This window comes from Urocampus carinirostris, chromosome 7 (assembly GCF_059441175.1).
Source record: "Urocampus carinirostris isolate Australia breed hairy pipefish chromosome 7, RoL_Ucar_1.0, whole genome shotgun sequence".
NCBI classification, from domain to species: domain Eukaryota; kingdom Metazoa; phylum Chordata; class Actinopteri; order Syngnathiformes; family Syngnathidae; genus Urocampus; species Urocampus carinirostris.
In genome coordinates, this window is record NC_142355.1 from 7,810,424 (window position 1) to 7,823,116 (window position 12,693).

At 40.7% G+C, this 12,693-nt stretch overlaps 1 protein-coding gene across 1 annotated transcript in view; it reads right to left on the reverse strand.

The window, feature by feature from the left end:
* nr1h4 (nuclear receptor subfamily 1, group H, member 4) overlaps nucleotides 1-4,778 on the reverse strand; it is a 41,128-nt gene extending 36,350 nt beyond the window's left edge. The window contains exon 1 of the mRNA XM_088339180.1: nucleotides 4,632-4,778. The gene's annotated coding sequence lies outside the window, so the exon portion shown is untranslated. The remainder of the gene's footprint in view (nucleotides 1-4,631) is intronic.
* Nucleotides 4,779-12,693: the final 7,915 nt, after the last annotated feature.

Below are 12,693 nucleotides of genomic sequence, written 5' to 3' on the forward strand. Positions count from 1 at the left end.
TTGATCTTACAGTACACACAGTCCAGTGTATTTTCCCGAATATTTTTCCGAATTGCTCAGTCCACGTATTGTATGGATTTGGGGAGTACAGTCCATAAACATGCCCGATTAAAGTCGCCGGCGACGATAAAAGCTCCGTTGGGGTGTGCAAGCTGCTGTTTATTGATAGCAGCGGGCAGGAGATTTAGCGCTATGCTAACGTTAGCATAAACAGCAAGCACAATGACCACAGTTAGCTCTCCTGGTAGATAGAAGTGTCTGCACAATACTGCTAGAAACTCCATATCGAGTGAGCAGTGTGTGTCAACGATTCAGCTGTTATTGCAGCGCATAGTCCCCCACCCCTGTTTTTACCGGAGTCTAAAGTAGAATAATACATTTTCTTATTCAAATTATGAATGCATTTCCTGCTTTAAATTATTGTTGGTAATATACTGATTAAAGGGATAACCCCAAACCTGTCTTTTTTCATTTTCTCCTTTTATACTTCCTTTATTTCTTAACTTCTTTATACAACATCATCATTTATAATATAATGCATGAAAGCAAGTGAGCCGTTTGAGAGCCGGCTCTCTTTAATGAGTTCAGCCGAAAAAGCCGGTTCTCTAAAAAGAGACAGACTTCATTTCACTACACAACTCGAACTCGTTTGACTTGATTGATTTGCCGTTTTGTTTCTATCTATCTATCTATCTATCTATCTATCTATCTATCTATCTATCTATCTATCTATCTATCTATCTATCTATCTATCTATCTATCTATCTATCTATCTATCTATCTATCTATCTATCTATCTATCTATCTATCTATCTGTCAAGACGGGCTGTAGTGTAGTTTTACACTGTAACTAGATAAATGTAAATCATTCTAGAAACATATTCTATAATTTTAGCTCTACACCGTAAGAAATAAGTATACCTAAGTTCGCTGTCCGAAATTAAAAAATGTTCCACCTGCTGACACCATCTCCTGGCTGAAATCATCATTGCAGTCTCTGTCAAGCAGCTTGTGTGGCCAGTGCAAGTGCGGACATTCAATAAACTCTTCTTTTTTCACCTTTTTGGGAATTTTAGTTGGCATTTGGATTGTAACCTGAAAGATATTCTTAACTCCCGGGCAGGGTTGGGTAGGTCTACTTTAACTGGATTACTTTTAATGACTTTTGGATTACTCCAATACCAAACATGCTAATAAAAGACAAAATAAACTAAATATGAATAAAATGACTAAATTTTGTGCAGGCTTGGGGAGTAACGGAATACATGGAACTGTAAAAATGATGTTGGCAAGCTGTTTGGATTTATTTTCAATTTGTTTCTGTCGCATTTTGTTAGTTTTGCCGCAGATCAAAGAGATCAAAGCCAGGAGAGAAAGCTTACCAAGTGTTGTGAGTCATCATTTTATTCATATTTAGTTTCTTTTGTCTTTTATTAGCATATTTGGTATTAGAGTAATCCAAAAGTAATTGAAAGTAGTCCAGTTAAAGTAACCCTACCCAACCCTGCTCCCGGGGCTTGGATTTGAGACCTGCATTGATGATGGTGAGTGCAGCGCTCTCGTTGAATTTATCAGATGGTTATTCTTATTTTAATGCAACTGCAACTGTTTTAAAAAATGCTGTTAAATATAAGCAGTGTGCCCCATTACCAGAACCAGAACAGATACAGGACCCAATCGCGTAACATTCTCACACAAGCTTTTTTATTTTATCGGAAATTGGTATGTCATGCACGTTAGGGAGCTGGTCTGGCGTGGAAGGACAGGACGCCAGAGACCGACGAGATCGATAACGAATCAGGGTAACAAAAATAAACAGGAGAAACTAGACGGGAACCAAAACTGGAGAAACTAACCAACAGGACAAAACTGGAACCCGAAATTAAACAGTACAAAAATAAACAGAAAAAAATCCCGGACTGGAGATATCACAGGAAAATAGGACAGAACCTACGTCTTGTGGGGCAGAAGTTCGTTTGTCAGGAAAACAGGACAGAACCCACGTCTTGTGGGGCAGAAGTTCGTTTGTCAGGTAAACGGGACAGAACCCACATCTTGTGGGGCAGAAGTTCGTTTGTCAGGAAAAGAGGACAGAACCCACGTCTTGTGGGGCAGAAGTTCGTTTGACGGGCTGACACCGAAGCAAGAGAGCGCTGAGCTTTATATACACAGAAAGTCAATCTCTCAACGGGCCGCAGCTGCGCCACACAGGCGGGGCCAATTAGGCACCATGGCAACCGTGACACACATGGGCGGGGCCAATTGGACACCATGCCAACCGTGACACACGGGCGCAGCCAATTGAGCGCCATTGCAACCGTGACACACAGGCGCAGCCAATTGAGCGCCATGGCAACCATGACACACACGGGTGCGGCCAAGTGGGCACCATGGCTAGCTTTAAAGTGACATTGTTTCAGGTAGTTTGCTCTGATGCGGTGCTGTGCCCCATCATCTACTGACCTACAACAAGGACTTTGTAAATGAGTTTTCATGATTTTTCTGGCTGGAGTCATGCCCACTGTGACCATGTCCTCATTATTGGGGATTTTACCGTACATGTGTCCTGTCCTCATAAGCCGCTGGTGAAGGACTTTTTAAGCCTCGTTGACTGTTTTCACTTGGCGCAGCATGTGTCGGGTCCCTCAAACAAAAATGGGCATATATTAGACCTGGTTCTCGCACATGGTTTGTCTACGAGATCGGTGATAATGTGCTCTCGGATCATTTGCCCGTTTTATCCGATGCTGGTTTTTCCCGTGCATCAGTTGGATCTAGCGCTCCTGCTCGTCGCGGTTGGATTTTTAACACTTTGACCGCCTGCAGATTTTCTGCGGTATTTGACCAGCTCTGCGTTCCTTCCGAATCAACCTCCCTGGATATCACATCTCGGTTTCCCTCCTCCTGCCAGACTAAATTGGACTCTGTGGTTGCCTAAAAAAACGTGCAGCCTAAAGCTAAACCTGAGCCCTGGTTCAACAAGAGATCTGGTGTAGCTGGAAGGTTTAGAGCTAAGTGCAGGTGGACGAAGGACAAGCTATAAGTGTCACTTTTAACGCCAAAGGACTGCAGGCGTCATTAACAGAAGACAGTTAAGGAGGCTAAAAGAGAGCATCAATCAGATATTATTGTGTCTAATCGCCACATCTCATGTGTGCTTTTTAAAGCTATTGGCTCTGTTCCGAATGCCCCACAGCCTGTCTGTTTGGAAGCATCAACCGAAATGTGTGATCATTTCCTCCACTTTTTATTGAAAAGATTCTTAATAACCAGTGTTCCCTCTACACTGCGCGTGTGCGCAATCGGGCACTGCTCGCACATTCTCAGCGCACAAGAAAATCGAGCCAGCGCACAAAAATGAGGGCTCAAAATTACTAATTAAGAAGCGTCTTAAGTCAAAGTTACAGTGCATAAAGGTAAAAATACACGGATTCTCCTGATGTTGTGTCTTAAATGCGGTATTTTGAAGTCGAGTCGAAGGAGAACGAAGTTGAGTAAAGTTAGTAGAGTTTGTCGAGGAACCGGCTTCTTCGGCTCGGCTCACTAAGAGGAACCGGCTCTTTCGGGTCCTAAACAGCTCTTTGGGTTGTTTTTGCTTCTTTAATCCCAACATGACCAAATATTGTGTAAAATTATGCACAAAATGACTTAAAGGAAGGGGGGAATAGAACAAAAAAGAAAAAAAATACCAAAGTGAAAAAGTAGTGAAAAGCTGAGAAAAAAAGAAACAAAAGGAAGAGAAAAAAGAAGGAAACATTTAGAAAAAAGCCAGAAAAAAAGAAAAGAAAGAAATATAGGATATAGTAAATAGAGAAGAAAAAGAAAAAAGTAACAGCTCGGAAAAAATAAACACAATGAGATTTTTTTTAAAGGAATTTTTTTAAAAAGTAGAAGCAAAAACACAGAAAAAAGAAGAAAAAGTTAGTGTTGCATTCAAATAATTTCCAATTATATCAAGTGAATCTTGTTGCCAACATTGTACTTCCACCAAAAAATGTGATTACGTACAGTTCTGTATCTTACAACCGACTAAATAAGCCCCCCAAAATGTTAATATTATGCGACAAAATATATCAGGAAATAAAAAGAAATGGATATCTTGTGAAAGAATTGTAAGAACAAACGACGTTTGTAGGCCGTGCAACCTTTGCAATAGTACACGAGTCAATTCATTCAAAAGAGAAAAATAATTTTGCATTGCCGGAAACTCCGCAAAATGTAACTTGATGTCAAGTTTTGAACATGTTTGATAATTAATTATCTTGCCACACTTGGGATTATGGTTGCTCACTGTTGTTTCAAGCGCTGCTCACTGACTTTATGTGAACGCTCAGACCCGTGGAAAATTATAGGGGACATTGTCGCCCGCTCATCTGATCTCCAATTAAACTGAGCATGCAAAGGCATGTGAGTCGAAAACGTCAATGATTTTGTTGCAAACGATCACAACAAATGAAAATAATCCGTCACCACACTTGACGTGCCATCGAATACTTTTTAATGACTTCGATTAATTTCCCACGGGATACGAGGCGGCGCAAGCGCCCACACAGAACTTGGATCGCAACGGTTATCAAGAACACACACACACATGGCCTGGTCATCCTGAAAAATGCTCTCCTGCTCCTTACCTTCTCCTTGTTGGACGATTCCCGTGTTTTGAATCTCCTTGTGCTCTCAAGCGTCCTCCTCGGATTATACGACGCACATCAATTTTTAGCAAATTCTACCCTAAAGCACTGATCTTGTGTCTGGCCTTCTGTCAAAGCATGTGTGAGCAGCTCAGGTCAGGGAGAAAAGGATGTTGGTTATTAATTAAACTGTCCATCCGTGTCCCCACCCCTCCCCGAAAAATCCGAACCAGCTCATATACACTTGCCAAAAAAATCCCTCTCCTTATCACGAAAAGACAGAGAGGCTAACGCATCACGTTAGCTAAGTATCCCCCCCACGTACACAAATCGACTGGTTAGCATGATGCAGAGCACACCCCTTTAAAAAAATCGGCAGGAGAGCATATTAAAAGACGAGTCAACAAGTCATTTTTATTTGTATAGCCCTTAATCACAAAGAGTCTCAAAGGGCTGCACAGGTTATTGCACAGACTATTATTTCAGACTATTATGACACCATCCCCTGATCTGAAACCAACCTGAGGGCAAGGAAAAACTCAAAAACCTTAACATGAGGAAAATGAAGAAACCTTGAGTAGGGACAAGAGCATTCCACAGCACCGGTGCCCGGAAGGAGAAGGGTCTAGAACCTGCGGAACACTTCTGGGCTCTTGGGATCACCAGTAGGCCAGCGCTTTCAGAACGAAGGGTTCGGACCCGAACATAGGGGGAAATTAAATCGGAAAGATATGAGGGAGCAAGTCCATGTATGATTTTGTATAATACTAAGAGAACCTTGAAATCACATCTTAGGCTAACAGGGAGCCAATGCAGGTTAGCTAAAATCGGCGTAATGTGATCGGACTTTCTTGTCCTAGTTAAAAGCCTCGCTGCAGCATTTTGTACCAGCTGAAGACTCTTGATTCTGGACTTCGGGAGACCAGAGACAACAGTTATTTTGTTTCGTTTCAATTCTTCAGTTTATTTTAAGTTTGTTAATTCTTCAACATAGCTACAAGTACTACAATTAACAATTTAGAAATCTCTCTTCAATTAAAGCCAAAGTTTCTTATAAATTAGGCATGTCAAACTCGGTTTGGCTATGGGGCAGGATCCAGACTTTATGGATCCTGCACGGAAACGAATTGAAAAAAATATACACAATGTAATCAACACAGACCTGCAGATCATCGGCTGCTCTGTGCCCAGTATAGAAGACATTGCCAACTTGCGATACCGCCACAGAGCCGTCAACATTACATAGGACTCTTCCCACCCTGGCCACCAACTCTCTGGTGAGCACTACAGGTCCATCAAAACAAGGAAAAAAAGGTTGAGAGAGATTCTTCCCCAGGGCCATCACCACCCTAAACGAGCGCACAAAACTGTGAAAACATATCTCACGACTTAATTATTTTTTTGTTGTTTTTTTTTTTGCTGCCAAATGTTATTGCACAAACACCGGTCTCTGGCTTCCTGTCATTCCACGCCAGACTGCGGCCTAAAGTGCATGACTCCCCATCCCCCCTAAAATAAAAGGCTTGTGTGAAAAACGTCACGCATTTGGGTTCTCATCCTGTTCCGGTTCATGACAGTTTTCAGTCAAGGTGTCACACCAACAAACCCTGTTTTGGCTGTAAATCGCTGAAAATATGGAATTTCATTAAAAAATATATGTTCATTGTTGAGACACCTGATGATGAAAACCCACAGTTTGGCGGTTTTGCTACAATTTCGAGTGAAATATATGGAATGGATCCCTTTGAAAAAAAATCTAAATATTTTGTTATAATGCCTTTTTGGGTCAAATAGGTTCCCGACCACTGCTCTAAGAACTACGTACTTAACTTTTGAAAGAAACAAGATAGCACAGTGTTCTCGTTTGCCCGCGTCCCCGCATCCTAGACGCATCGTATTTGCTGGGGACGCATTGGGTCAAATCAACGTGCGTCCCCGGGACGCAACGTTTTTGACACCAAATTGTCATTATTACTTCTTTTTTTTAAACAAAGATTTACCGCACTCCAAACTTTTCGTCAGGCAGATCCGCCATTATAGTTTTGGTCTCGCGGTTCGAGTTTTCGTCTGCACGCCGATCTCGGCAAACAAGATCTCGTTGTTTCGAGATTACGTCATTGTTGTGATGCTTGGCGTTGAGGTAAGGTGAAAATCAACACCAAATTGGTAATTTCTTGAGTGTCAGTAAGTAAGTCGAAACATATTGCAGAATATGATAACAACGGCAATAATTCCGGCACGAAAAAACAGCGGAGAAATTCTTCAGAAGACCGCGAAGGCAAGGAAAACACGTGTTTTGAAGCGAACGAAAGAAAATAAACAAAAGAATACTAGCAAGAAAAGGACTTTTTTGCCAAAATGGACTAAATTATATTCCTGGTGACGCTATGAGGAGGATGATAATGGATTGGACTTTGAGAAGGCATTACAACTATGGCGGGACAGCAAACCACGAAGAATATATGAACTAAAAAATCTGAAGTGATAACTGCTTTGTGTTATCAATTAACTGTGATGATTAAAACTGCATGAATATATAAATATTTCAGCAATATTATTTTGTATAGTGTACAATATTGTGAACTGAAAAATCTGAAGTGATAACTGCTTTGTATTACCAATTAACTCTGATGATCAAAACTGAATGAAAATTAATTAATTAATTAAATCATCCAACAGGTGGGATCCAGTCTGGAGGCCATATGTTTGGCATGTCTGCTACAGGATTGGGTAGGGTTACTTTAACTGGATTACTTTCAATGACTTTTGGATTAGTCCAATACCAAATATGCTAATAAAAGACAAAAGAAACTAAACATGAATAAAATGACAAAATTTTGTGCAGGCTTGGGGAGTAACGGAATACATGGAAGGGCAAAAATGATGTTGGCAAGCTGTTTGGATTTATTTTCATTTTGTTTCTGTCGCATTTTATGTTAGTTTTGCCGGAGATCAAAGAGATCAAAGCCAGGAGAGAAAGCTTACCACGTGTTGTGAGTCATCATATTTAGTTTCTTTTGCCTTTTATTAGCATATTTGGTATTGGAGTCATCCAAAAGTCATTGAAAGTAATCCAGTTAAAGTAACCCTACCCAACCCTGGTCTGCTATGAATCTTTTGTGTAAGCCCGACAAAAGGAGCACTAACATCCAAATAATTCTGTATTACAGCTAGCTTTATCAATTTCTTTGTTGCTCAGGCAAGGACGGACTGATACATTGCTTTTTTCGTCTAAATTAGCCAAAAAGCAAAGTTTAATCATTGACGGGCTGTTGCTCCACTCATTGGGGTTGTTCTGAGTCAACAGAACAGTATCCCTGGAATAAACAGAACCTTTGCCATTGACTGCTGGACTCTGTGGTTTGTCTTTGGATACCAGCTGACAGTGATGGACTCTGTGACGGTACGTTTGCAATGGTGCATCCGGCAACGGCATTGACGCTCCATGTTGGGAAAAAATGTTGAAGGTCAAGGTTACTCGCAGAAAAAAAAAACTCAAGGGAAATAATTGATCATTAGATTCGTATTTGTATTGACCAAAGCGTACCAGATATCCGTCTCAAAAGCATTAAGTAAACGTCAATGTTACAATCAGGGTTGGGTAGGTTTACTTTAACTGGATTACTTTCAATTACTTTTGGATTATTCCAATACCAAATATGCTAATAAAAGACAAAAGAAACTAAATATGAATAAAATGATGACTCACAACACGTGGTAAGCTTTCTCTCCTGGCTTTGATCTCCAGCAAAACTAACATAAGGCACCTGGCTTTGGCAACATGAAGTTGACATATTTCAACCTGCAGCTTGTTTTTCTCTTGCGCTTCTCTGAGTGTTGTCTCGCGGGCAAGATTCAATCCCTTAGCGGGCCTGATCTGGCCCGCGGGCCGCCTGTTTGACACCTGTGCTCTAATATAAGGTTTGCAGTGCCTGGTGATCAGGGTCTTGACCTTGTAGCTCTCCTTTGTAGCATTTTCTTTTGACTCGCCGGGTCTCGTAAAAAAACGGCTGCTGTGCCGTTAAAACAGCTTCCAGTTGCCTCACCTTTTCACAGCGTTCATTTCCATTTCAGAATGTTTCTTCTGGCAGTGCCTCTTCAAATTATATTCTTTGAAAACCGCCACAGTCTTTTGGCAAATAAGGTAGACGCAGTCGTTTTGGATCATGTGAAAAAATGCTACAATTTCAACTTGTCCTAGAAGCAGCGCCCCTCACAGTCAATTTCCCTTTTTTTATATTCAGTCGCCATGTCAAAAATGGGGTGGGCAGAAATTCTCACACAAAGCCAAAAGCGAGAACAAGGTGGCCAAAGGGTTACTGCCATCGTCGAGTGAAATCTTGATTTTTTCTTTCTTTAACAAATGTATTTCATACTGTTGTCAACATTACTGGCTGGCAGCATAATATTAATTTTATGACAGTAAATATTGGATCTTGGGCTGTAACTGGCCCCCGAGCCTGATTGTGGACCCGCCTGGCCTAATGGCATTTCTGGTGGAAAAAAATTTGGGGCTGAAAATTCAGTGCATCCTCACACACGATAAGGTAAAATGTGGTGGGCATTGATTTGCAATAAAAGGATGACTCACAACACGTGGTAAGCTTTCTCTCCTGGCTTTGATCTCTTTGATCTCCGGCAAAACGAACATCAAATGCGACAGAAACAAAATGAAAATAAATCCAAACAGCTTGCCAACATCATGTTTGCCCTTCCATGTATTCTGTTACTCCCCAAGCCCGCACAAAATGTAGTCATTTTATTCATATTTAGTTTATTTTGTCTTTTATTAGCATATTTGGTATTGGAGTCATCCAAAAGTCATTGAAAGTAATCCAGTTAAAGTAACCCTACCCAACCCTGGTTACAAGTGAGGAATATCCTGAAAATTAATTATGTTGAAGCACTGTCGTTTGAAAAGAGATAAGACAAAGGATGTTTACAACAGTGTGAGGAGAAACAGAACCATGTTTGGCTGTCAAAAAAAAGACTTTGTGTAAACGCTTCAAGTTTTAAACAGTTAGTGATATGGACTAAGTTTTGTTGTTGTTACCGAATGAAAAGCCTCTTGTCATTTACAATTGTTTATATACATTTCTATGGTGTAAGATTCATCATGTTGAGGTAAAACAAGTGAAAACAAACATGAACCAAGAGGAAACGAGACAATATATCAAAAAATGATGTAGGAACCCGAACAGACGGTGGACCCAGACTCGTAATGTTTTCACACAGGCTTTATTTTACCGTGATTCGGCGATCGCTGGGCGGAAGAAGTGAGACGCAGAAGTCAGGCGGGGGAAAGCATGAAGCCAGAGGCAGACGAGATTAAAAACGGACAGGACAGACGGGATCGACACCAGATACAGGATACACAAGCAGATACCGGACAGGACGGGACAGACGGGATCGATACCTGATACTGGATACACGAGCAAGATACCAGATAGGACGGGACAGACGGGCTCGATACTGGATACACGAGCAAGATACCGGCCAGAACGGGATGGACGGGATCGATACCGGATACGGGATACACGAGCAAGATACCGGACAGGACGGGACAGACGGGATCGATACCGGATAAACGAGCAAGATACCGGCCAGGACGGGACGGACGGGATTGATACCGGATACTGGAGCAAGATACCGGACAGGACGGGATAGACAGGATCGATACCAGATACTGGTTACACGAGCAAGATACCGGAGAGGACGGTAAAGATATATATATATATATATATATATATATATATATATATATATATATATATATATATATATATATATATATATATATATATATATATATATATATATATATATATACCACGTGTTGTGAGTCATAATTTTCCCAGAGCTTTTGGAGTAGCCCAACGATTCATTAGTTTATTTTGTCTTTTATTAGCACATTTGGTATTGGAGTAATCTAAAAGTCATTGAAAGTAATCAGGTTAAAGTAACCCTACCCAACCCTGGTCTGGAACTTTAAACCCATGACAAGAAGAATATACTGTATTTCGTCAATCGAAAACCTCTCAACAAGCAGTTCATCTCCAGACTGATTTTATCAACATACATCCCCTGGTGAATTTGAACGAACATCATACAAGAGAAGACCCCAGTTTAATAAATCATTCAATTTTTGTGTGACTTAATTCAAATTCTCTGAAGAGTAACTAATGAAAGAAGCCATAAATATTCATTTGTCAGGACCAGAACGGAAACAGGACCCAATCGCGTTTCTCACAAGTTTATTGAGATAGTGAGAGGAAGGGCAGCGCACGCTATCCAGTGCTCGCTAGACCCAGGAAGCAAGTCGCTCTTGGATTGTGATCCGAATAGGGAAGTGGATCTTCCGTAGCAGGCGATGGCGGTGTCAGGGACGGAAAAACAGGCCGAGAGCCGGGACAGGAGAGCAAAAACGTGGTCGGGATCAGAACGAGTCGTAAGCCAGGACGGGAGAGTAGACATAGTCAAAACAGGTTGAGCCGAAAACAAACGGGAGCAAAAAACGGGACAGGTGGGAGTCAGGGTCGAAAAAGGCTAACCTTGTATACACAGAGGTTCGCAGACGGACTGACAACAGGGGATTGACAGGACTGGGTTCAAATAGTGACAGGGAGCCAATCAGAACCCGCGGCGGTTGGCGCCAAATGAGCGGGCACAGGTGAATCACATCAGTAATCATGACATCATTATATTTATAGATAAATTAATTCAACAAATATGTTATCTGCTTTAACATAGGGCACACCTACAATCAAATCCCATCACATTCAAGGTTGTTGTATTCTTTTGGGATATTTTTCAGGCATAGCTCAGGCTTTCACTCAAAAAAGAAAGCCTTATCAGCAATGTTCCCTGTAATTTTCCACGGGTCTGACAGTTCACACAAACTCGGTGAGCAACGCTTGAAACAACAGTGAGCAACCGCAATCCCAAGTGTGGAAACTAAGTCATTATCAAACATGTCCAAAACTTGACATCACGTTACATTTTGCTGATTTTCCGGCAATGCAAACATTTTTTTTCACTTTTGAATGAATTGACTAATGTATTATTGCAAAGATTTCCATTTCTTTTTTTCCTGGTATCTTTCTTCGCATAATACTAACATTTTGGGGGGCTTGTTGAGTCGGTTGCACGATACACAACTGTATTTAATCACATTTTTTAGTGGAAGTACAATGTTGGCAACAAGATTGACTTGGTATGAATGGGAATTATTTGAATGCAACACAAACTTTTTCTTCTTTTTCCCTGTTTTTTTTCTTTTTTTTAAAAAATCCTTTAAAAACATCTCATTGTGTTTATTTTTTCCTAGCTGTTACTTTTTCTTTTTGTTCTCTAATTTTTTCTGTTGTTTCTTTATTTTCTTTTTTTCTGGCTTTTTTTCTGAATTTTTTTCTCTTCCTTTTGTTTCTTTTTTTCTCAGCTTTTCACTACTTTTTCATTTTGGTATTTTTTTCTTTTTTGTTCTATTCCCCCTTCCTTTAAGTCATTTTGTGCATAATTGTACATAATATTTGGTCATATAGGGATGAAAGAAGCAAAAACAACCTGAAGAGCCGTTTAGGACCCGAAAGAGCCGTTTCATTTTAGTGAGCCGAGCCGAAGAAGCCGGTTCTCGAAAAACTCTACTGACTTTACTCAACTTCGTTCTACTTCGACCTTGACTTCCAAATACCGCATTTTGAACACAGCGTCAGGGAACCCCCTGTATTTTTACCTTCATGCACTGTAAATTTGACTCAATTCGCTTCTTAATTAGCAATTTCGAGCCCTCATTTTTGTGAGCTGGCTAGATTTTCTTGTGCGTGGAAAAGCTCTGGGTAGTGCGCAATTGCACACACACGCAGCTTAGAGGGAACATTGCACTGGATAGATTCTCTTGTGCGCTGAGAATGTGCGGGCAGTGCGCAGTTTAGAGGGAACATGCTTATCACTATAGTCTTCTGCCAAAGCCAATATCATGTTACATTTGTAATACTTGACATTTCACGAGAGAAAATAATCCTAGATAATGTTAACAACACAACATTAATACCTTTCTTCTTCT